The sequence below is a fragment of the Limanda limanda genome, chromosome 19 (assembly GCF_963576545.1).
Source record: "Limanda limanda chromosome 19, fLimLim1.1, whole genome shotgun sequence".
Lineage (NCBI taxonomy): Eukaryota > Metazoa > Chordata > Actinopteri > Pleuronectiformes > Pleuronectidae > Limanda > Limanda limanda.
Window position 1 is genome coordinate 14,852,801 of NC_083654.1, and position 6,943 is coordinate 14,859,743.

Genomic DNA, 6,943 nt, shown 5'->3' on the forward strand with positions numbered 1-6,943 from the left:
TCTCTGCCATTTAAATCAATATCTTGGTAAAAAGGGACTCAATGATTTCTAAAGTAATAAATAAAGATTGTGTATGAGCCTTTCCTTGGAGCATGTTTCTTGACCTGTTCAACTTCTCCTGAAGCAGCAACCACAGCCTCTCCAATGCTGTTCAAAGAGGACCATCATCTTCCCTAAGTGTAAATCTCACAATTCAGAAGTTCTCATCCCTCGATAGGATTAAAGTCGGTGGGGAACAAGAGGACCAGGTCAATATGTGGTCACCTGTGAGGCCTATGCTGCCTGAGTACCTGCATGCGATGAAGCATTGTACTGCATATAGATCATGTATTACTGCTTAGAGAAAGTACCATTCAGGATCTGGCAGCAGGTTTTGGAGTTGATTTTCAGTCCATCTTAAACCAGTGAAGGTTCAACTCATCCTCAATGTCAGCAGCTCATACCAGTACCCCTCCTCCATCCTGCTGCCTGACTCAAATTGGTGTCCTGAGTCCAGAGTCACTATCACTGCATCAATTTCATCTTTAAAAAGTAAAAGATATAGAAATAACATTCTGTATTTTTTGGCCAAAATCTGTTGAATCAACTTGAGAATCGTATTCAGTGGTGGTCGTTTTGTTATTGCCTCTTTTACTTTTGCCATGTCTTGTCAATATTGTAAGATAACCAATTCGAATGTTGGACAGGTAAAGGATGGAGAAGATTTAAAATGCTGTTTGCTTTCTAACAAGCAGTTTGGCCGGAGCTAACTACACCTTTTGTTTGCCGCTCACAAAAAAAACTCCTCGACTACATAGAGGAACAATCCCTGAAACCTATACTCAAGCTGAAATTGCAGAGCAGCGTGTACAAAATGTCTTTTGGCTTTAGTGCAACAGGTTAACCTGTTGAGGAAAGACTGGCATGTCTTCTGGGTTGGACACCTATGGTGCGTCCAGTTAAATGCCAAGAAAGAAATGAGCTGTTTAAGGCCAACTCCACCTGCCTGGTAGAAAGTTATCTGCATGGTAATTGGCAACTAGTTTGCAACACTCACATCTGTGTCCAGCTTACGTGTAATGATTTAACCGCCTGTGAGTTTGTGCACGAGCGTGTGCACGAGAGTGAGAGATGGGGTAGAGGTGGGGGGGAGGTGGGGAGTGGTCGGCAGTATGCCAGCGTCCTCGTTTGACACAGTGAGACTCTGACAGGTCTCAAGGTCTGCCAACACACACACACACACACCCACACACACACCCACACACACACACACACACACACACACACACACACACACACACACACACGCACAAAGAAAAACCCATCCACAAAAGGTCTGCCAACACACATCAGTAAAACTTTTCATGCCCAGGGGCTGTTATTGAGGGGGGTTGGGAGGGTGGGATGAGGGGGCAGGACGGAGAGAGGGATGTAGAGATATGAGGGATGAGGGGAGGGGGTGAGAAAGACAGCTAGACGTGTACAAACACACACACGCACACAAACAGAGAAAGAGAGGAGGAGCGCTAATAAGCCTTTAAGGGTAAAACTAAAAAGCTGCAGGGATTTTGGAGGGATGGATGAATGGATGGATGGAGGAAGGGAGGGAGGGAAGGAGGGAGGGAGGGAGGGACAGGGCAGACATTTGTGAAGGTTTTATAGAACACAGGAAAGATGCCCAATAAAATATGAGCCACTAAAGCCTGTTCAGTAGCTGAATATATATATATATATATATATATTATTGAATTAGAGCTGCAAGAAAGAAACTGTAGAGTTATATCACATTTTTTACGAATGGTTATAAGTGAGAACCATTTCCAAGCTCATAACATTTCAAAATTAATTAGCTCACTTCAACAGTTAACTTCTGGGGAGACATTATCTGATACTCTTCATCCGTTTCTCCCCATTATTCTATATTTCAAATCCTTCCTCCCTACTATGTTCTTCAGCTCTTCCACATCTTTTATATTTTCTCTGTGTGTCATCTCGTTTCTTCTCCTGGTTTATTTACCTTACGCTCTTAAGAGGGAGTTGGCACGGAGACGATGGCGAGTTTCTATATTCGACTGAGCCGAAAATCAGTGGAATTTTCTTGAAAATGAAAAAAGGCAATCTTGAGAAGTAGCTCACTTATCCTTTCAAATGGAGGTGAATGCCGTTCATTTCTCGGAGGAGAAGTCTATAATTTGTGAAGCTAAACTGCAAAAGTTCTGGAACAGAGCAGGAAATTGCATTTGGACTGACAGCATGATTGTTCTACCTGCGAGTAACTCTGTGAGGAAGGTCTGTTTTGATATTCCTGCCAATTTAAGGGTCAGGAAAATGCTCTGGCTATGTGCCCATAATCATCTGTTTGGTAAACACTTGACATACAGAGTACTGGTAGAGATTACATCGGTAGGACTCTGAATAAGAAGTGCAAAACTAATACACACTGAGGCCCTGATCTACTAAAGGTTTGAGCTTATAAACACGTGTGTGAACTTGATATCATCCGCAATGTGATTAACAAATACTGAAAATAACTGCGGTGGCTTTGACTGAGTCTATATTTAGTACATTTAAAAGGTGAGTGCTAATCTGCGCAGATGGCTGCAGTTATTGTGGTGAGGAGGAGACGGCCATGGAAGAAGATGGAGAGAGAACAGCTTTTTTCTGCTCGTGTTACCATGTTTGGGTTGAGTGAAGCAAAAATAATCCCCCGCTTGCCAGAGCACTGATGGTCACACCAGAACCACACCGACCAGCTGCCTGCTGTGCGCTCCGTGTGCGCCACACTGGCCTGAGTGTTTTTTAGTTTGACCCACAGCATTTGCTTTCTCGCAGACACTCTTCCATTCCGCGTTTCTTTGAGTTATATTAATATTCCTTTGCTGCAGCTCAACAACATGTGTGTCAACCAACACCTCCAATTCCATGGCATTAAATTTAGCTTTGTGCTTGCGGTCACTCTGTTTTCCGTAAGGCTCCATGGCGGAAACCAGTAACGCTTGCAAAACAACACTTTAAACACGACTGCAAAACGCCCACCAACCAAATGTGCAATCTGTTAGAGTGCACACGCAAATTAGCACTCTTTATTTAGGATCTTACTAGATCAGGCCCTAAGAGATATTGACATTGTTACTCTTTAAGACGAAATGTTATTTAAAATACCGGGCTATTGCTGGTATACAAGTGTAGGCTTGGAACTGGGTATATAGCCTTTTTTTAATCATGGCTTTTACCAATTTGTTATGATTAATATCTTACCTAAAACTCACCCAGGTCAAATAGATGGAATCAATAAAGGCCAATTAAATGTCATAGTCATACACATTATGTCTGACTAACTATTTAAACCAATTAAGGTTTTTTGGACGATGCCCTCTAACCTTTGTTGTGGCAGTAACTCTTTATTTATGTGGGTCAATCAGTCAACTAATAAATTAATAGAAATCTAGTTTGTCCTATTGATGAGCTCTGTTAACTGTAATTGCAGAGATTGTTGTGCAGTTCATCATCAAGTATTACAACTCCCTCCATTTTGACAGCTTTCTCCTCAAGTCGGTGTTTTATAACATACTAGTTTCTATAGTTACGCCCCTCTTATGTACATTCACATGTGTGGGTGCGTATGAGAAAGCGTAGATGTACCGTACGTTAACTACAAGTGTGTGTTACTGTGCGTGTTCCCCTCTATGCAAAAAAGTCTGCAGCTCAGCCATCCTGCTTAGAGAGCAGTTCCTAAATGTCAGTTAGGCCCCTGCAGGGCTTAACTTCCTGGAACAAGAGGATTATGGGAAAAATGTCAGAGAGAATCTGAGGTACTGTTGAGAGCAAACGAGTGCGAAATAGAGAGTGGAGCAGAGAGAGAGGCAGAGGTAGAGAGGAAGGCTATAAGAGCCAGACGCACAGAATGGGTTTTGGGAATATGGGGATGAATGACAGGAATTAATCACAAGTCATGCATTTGCAAAGGGCAGAACACACAGACACACACAGACACACACACACACACACACAGGTGGCACATTACATAGCCCCTGGCGAAACGGCTCAGTCAAAGACCACAGTGCACGTGTCCCTCTCTTTGTGCTTTACAACTGGGACTTTTTCATGTCCCAGGTTTGGTTCTGCCGCTGACAGTGTGGACACCCACTTAGCCGACCCTGCAGCCAGGTTGGATCGATACAGGCACGAGCTAAACAGAAAATGAAGTTGAGAGGAGGGATTGGCGAAGACGAGACCGAGACATAAAATTAGTTGTTTGCGTGCAGTGAACATGACATCCCCTTGAAAGCGTGTGCTTAGCTGGAGGGCGCATTACCGACTGGCCTTGATTTAGACACTGTGGCATCGGGACCTGAATTTAATCACATTCTCTAAATCTTGGATGGCTTGTTTTAAGGTAATTGTGGCCAGTTCGGAAAAAATCTAACTACATTAAAGCTGTTCTTAAGAAGGGATTCGGAGCAAAATCCACTACCGACAAAGGGTGAGTTATGTTTCCAGGATTCTCGACACAAGAAGCCAGATTACTCTGGATCGTGATCTGCCATCTAGAAGTTAAAAAGAAGGCTAATCATTTTGGGATTTGAATGTCTGACAGGTCAAATGAGCCATCGTGAACCTTGAATACACCGAAGAATATTGAAACTGAGAAGCACTGCAGCTTTTGTTTCATTTTAACCAGCCAACCCTGCCTTAAGATGTGGCATGCTACCACAACAAAGTCCCACTTGACCTCCTTGACTGAAATCCCACCTCTCAGTGGGGAGCAAAGGTCAAACCGAAAGATCTCCACCAGACACCGTTTTGGGCAATATTCTCCAGCTGATACCAAGAGAATCTCGGTTCCTTTATCTCAGCTGCGGGTCGACCTTCTCCAGCTGTTCTCGGGTCTGAACCAGCTCCTTTACTCTTGGTGGTTGCAGTTGAGGGACTGTCTGGTGAAGTTATTTGGGGTTTTTCTGGGAATGATGCCATTCCATCCCCTTTCATTGTGTCACATCTGCACTGAAGACTAAGCCCATACAAAAAAAAGATCCAACAAAGGTGTGTGTAACTATTCAGCAATCCATCACAGGGCAGAATTAGGCAAATCAGAATAAAAAAGTAAAAATCATGCGAAATGGAACTCAAGAAAAAAAAGAAAGATCCAAAGCAAACATGCAAGGAGACGCAGATTAGGTTCAAAACACAAAAGCAGACAATTTAGACAAATTTACTAAGATAAGGAAATAGACGGAAGTAAATGGCAGCAGTGAGGCCAACGTCTACAGAAGCCGGCGCCTGCGTCCCCTGCCAGGTAGAGACTCTGCGTCAGATAGGATGTCAGCCAGCGCTGGCATTTACCGAAGCTTTGACATTGACAGCATTGACTGACACAGGAGAACACAGCTCTGCACATGAGTCTGACAAATGTGAATGAGAAGGAGAAAAGAGACACATGTTCTGTTGAGAAAGAAAAAGCTCCTCTACTAAGCTTTCACCTAAACCTATCATTCAATGTGTTAAACCATATGATAATTCACTAATTTAGTGCCAGCTATTATCTGATCTTACCAATGACGTGGTCCATTCTAAAATAAGGAATCCTTGAAATCCTAAAAGCATATGCAATATTTTATTTAGATCCTATCGCTGTTGCAGAGTTTAGAGTCTCGCTCCGTCTGAAATCCCAACCAGGGATGTTTAATTTCCAGAGGATAAGAAGTTATATGCCATGGCCAGCTTTGCTCAGCATCCATACAGATTTATCTCATGTTGGAAATAACAAACACTTACAGCTACTGTAAGGATTCTGGTTCCTGTCTGATCAAACCATCGCTTTACAAAGAGAATCCAACAATTATATTTACAGAACAAATGCCCCTGATAGGATATTAAGTCTGTTTCCAGTGACTCCAGCAGGGATTCTCTTACACTTTCCCAATAGCCACATGGATGAGGTGAAAATGTTCTGTATGCTCGATGCTATTTGTTATTCACCAGAGTGACCAAATTACGGTTGAAGTATTTTCTCTGCTCAACTACACCGACGTGAACCAGAATCTCTGTTGTGTACCTTTAATACATGTTTTCACTTTATCTATCTGTCCGTTCATCGTAATTCAGGCACAAACTTGAACTAAAGAATGAACAGTTTTGATTTTGGTGGTCGAATGTCAAAGGTTACTTGTCCGTCCAATTCCCATCAGGAACATGAGGTGGGAATCTCTTTACATCTGGAACAAATGTTTAGAAGATGGTGGTCAAAAGGTCAAAGGTGAAGCTCACTGCGCCTCAGACAACATGTCTTTTGCCATTTCTCAATAAATCATATGCTAATTGTGATAAAATATACTTTAAACATTTCAATAATTTCCTCCAAAGTTGTCCCATCATGTATGAGTGTGGAGAGGACTTTCACTGGCTGTAAACCGTGCCCTGGATGTTGGGGGCTGGGGGAGTTATGGAACTCTGAGGCGATAATTCTTGCTCTTAGCTCTGCAATTATCTCCACTTCTGCTCTCCTAATCATTTTGCTGCTTTTCTTTGTTTTCAGGCCACATAGTTGAACCTGTTTTTAAGTATTTTCAACATGTATTCAGACATTTTCCCTTTTTAATTGGGATACTTTCCAGAAGTTTGAATATTTGGAGCCCACAACATACCTGCAGAGTTGCCTTTCAGTGCATGTTTGGTTCTGAGATGCAACTTAGTTTGAACTTCAAACTAAATAAAGAGAAAACCGGCTCAGCGCTCCTCCAGCTGCTCGGACCGGAGATAGCGTCTGATTTCAAAAAGGAGAACGGACAAGAGGTCAAATTTGAAAGCAGAGAGTTTCCATGCATCAAGGATGAGACAGAGGACATTAGTGCGAAAACCACACGGCCATGAAGTCCAAAGACGATAAAAAGCCATTAGTTCTTTGGCATTGTGGTTTGCTTGTTGCGTGAAGTTTTGACTTTAATACCATACTTCCACGAACAAA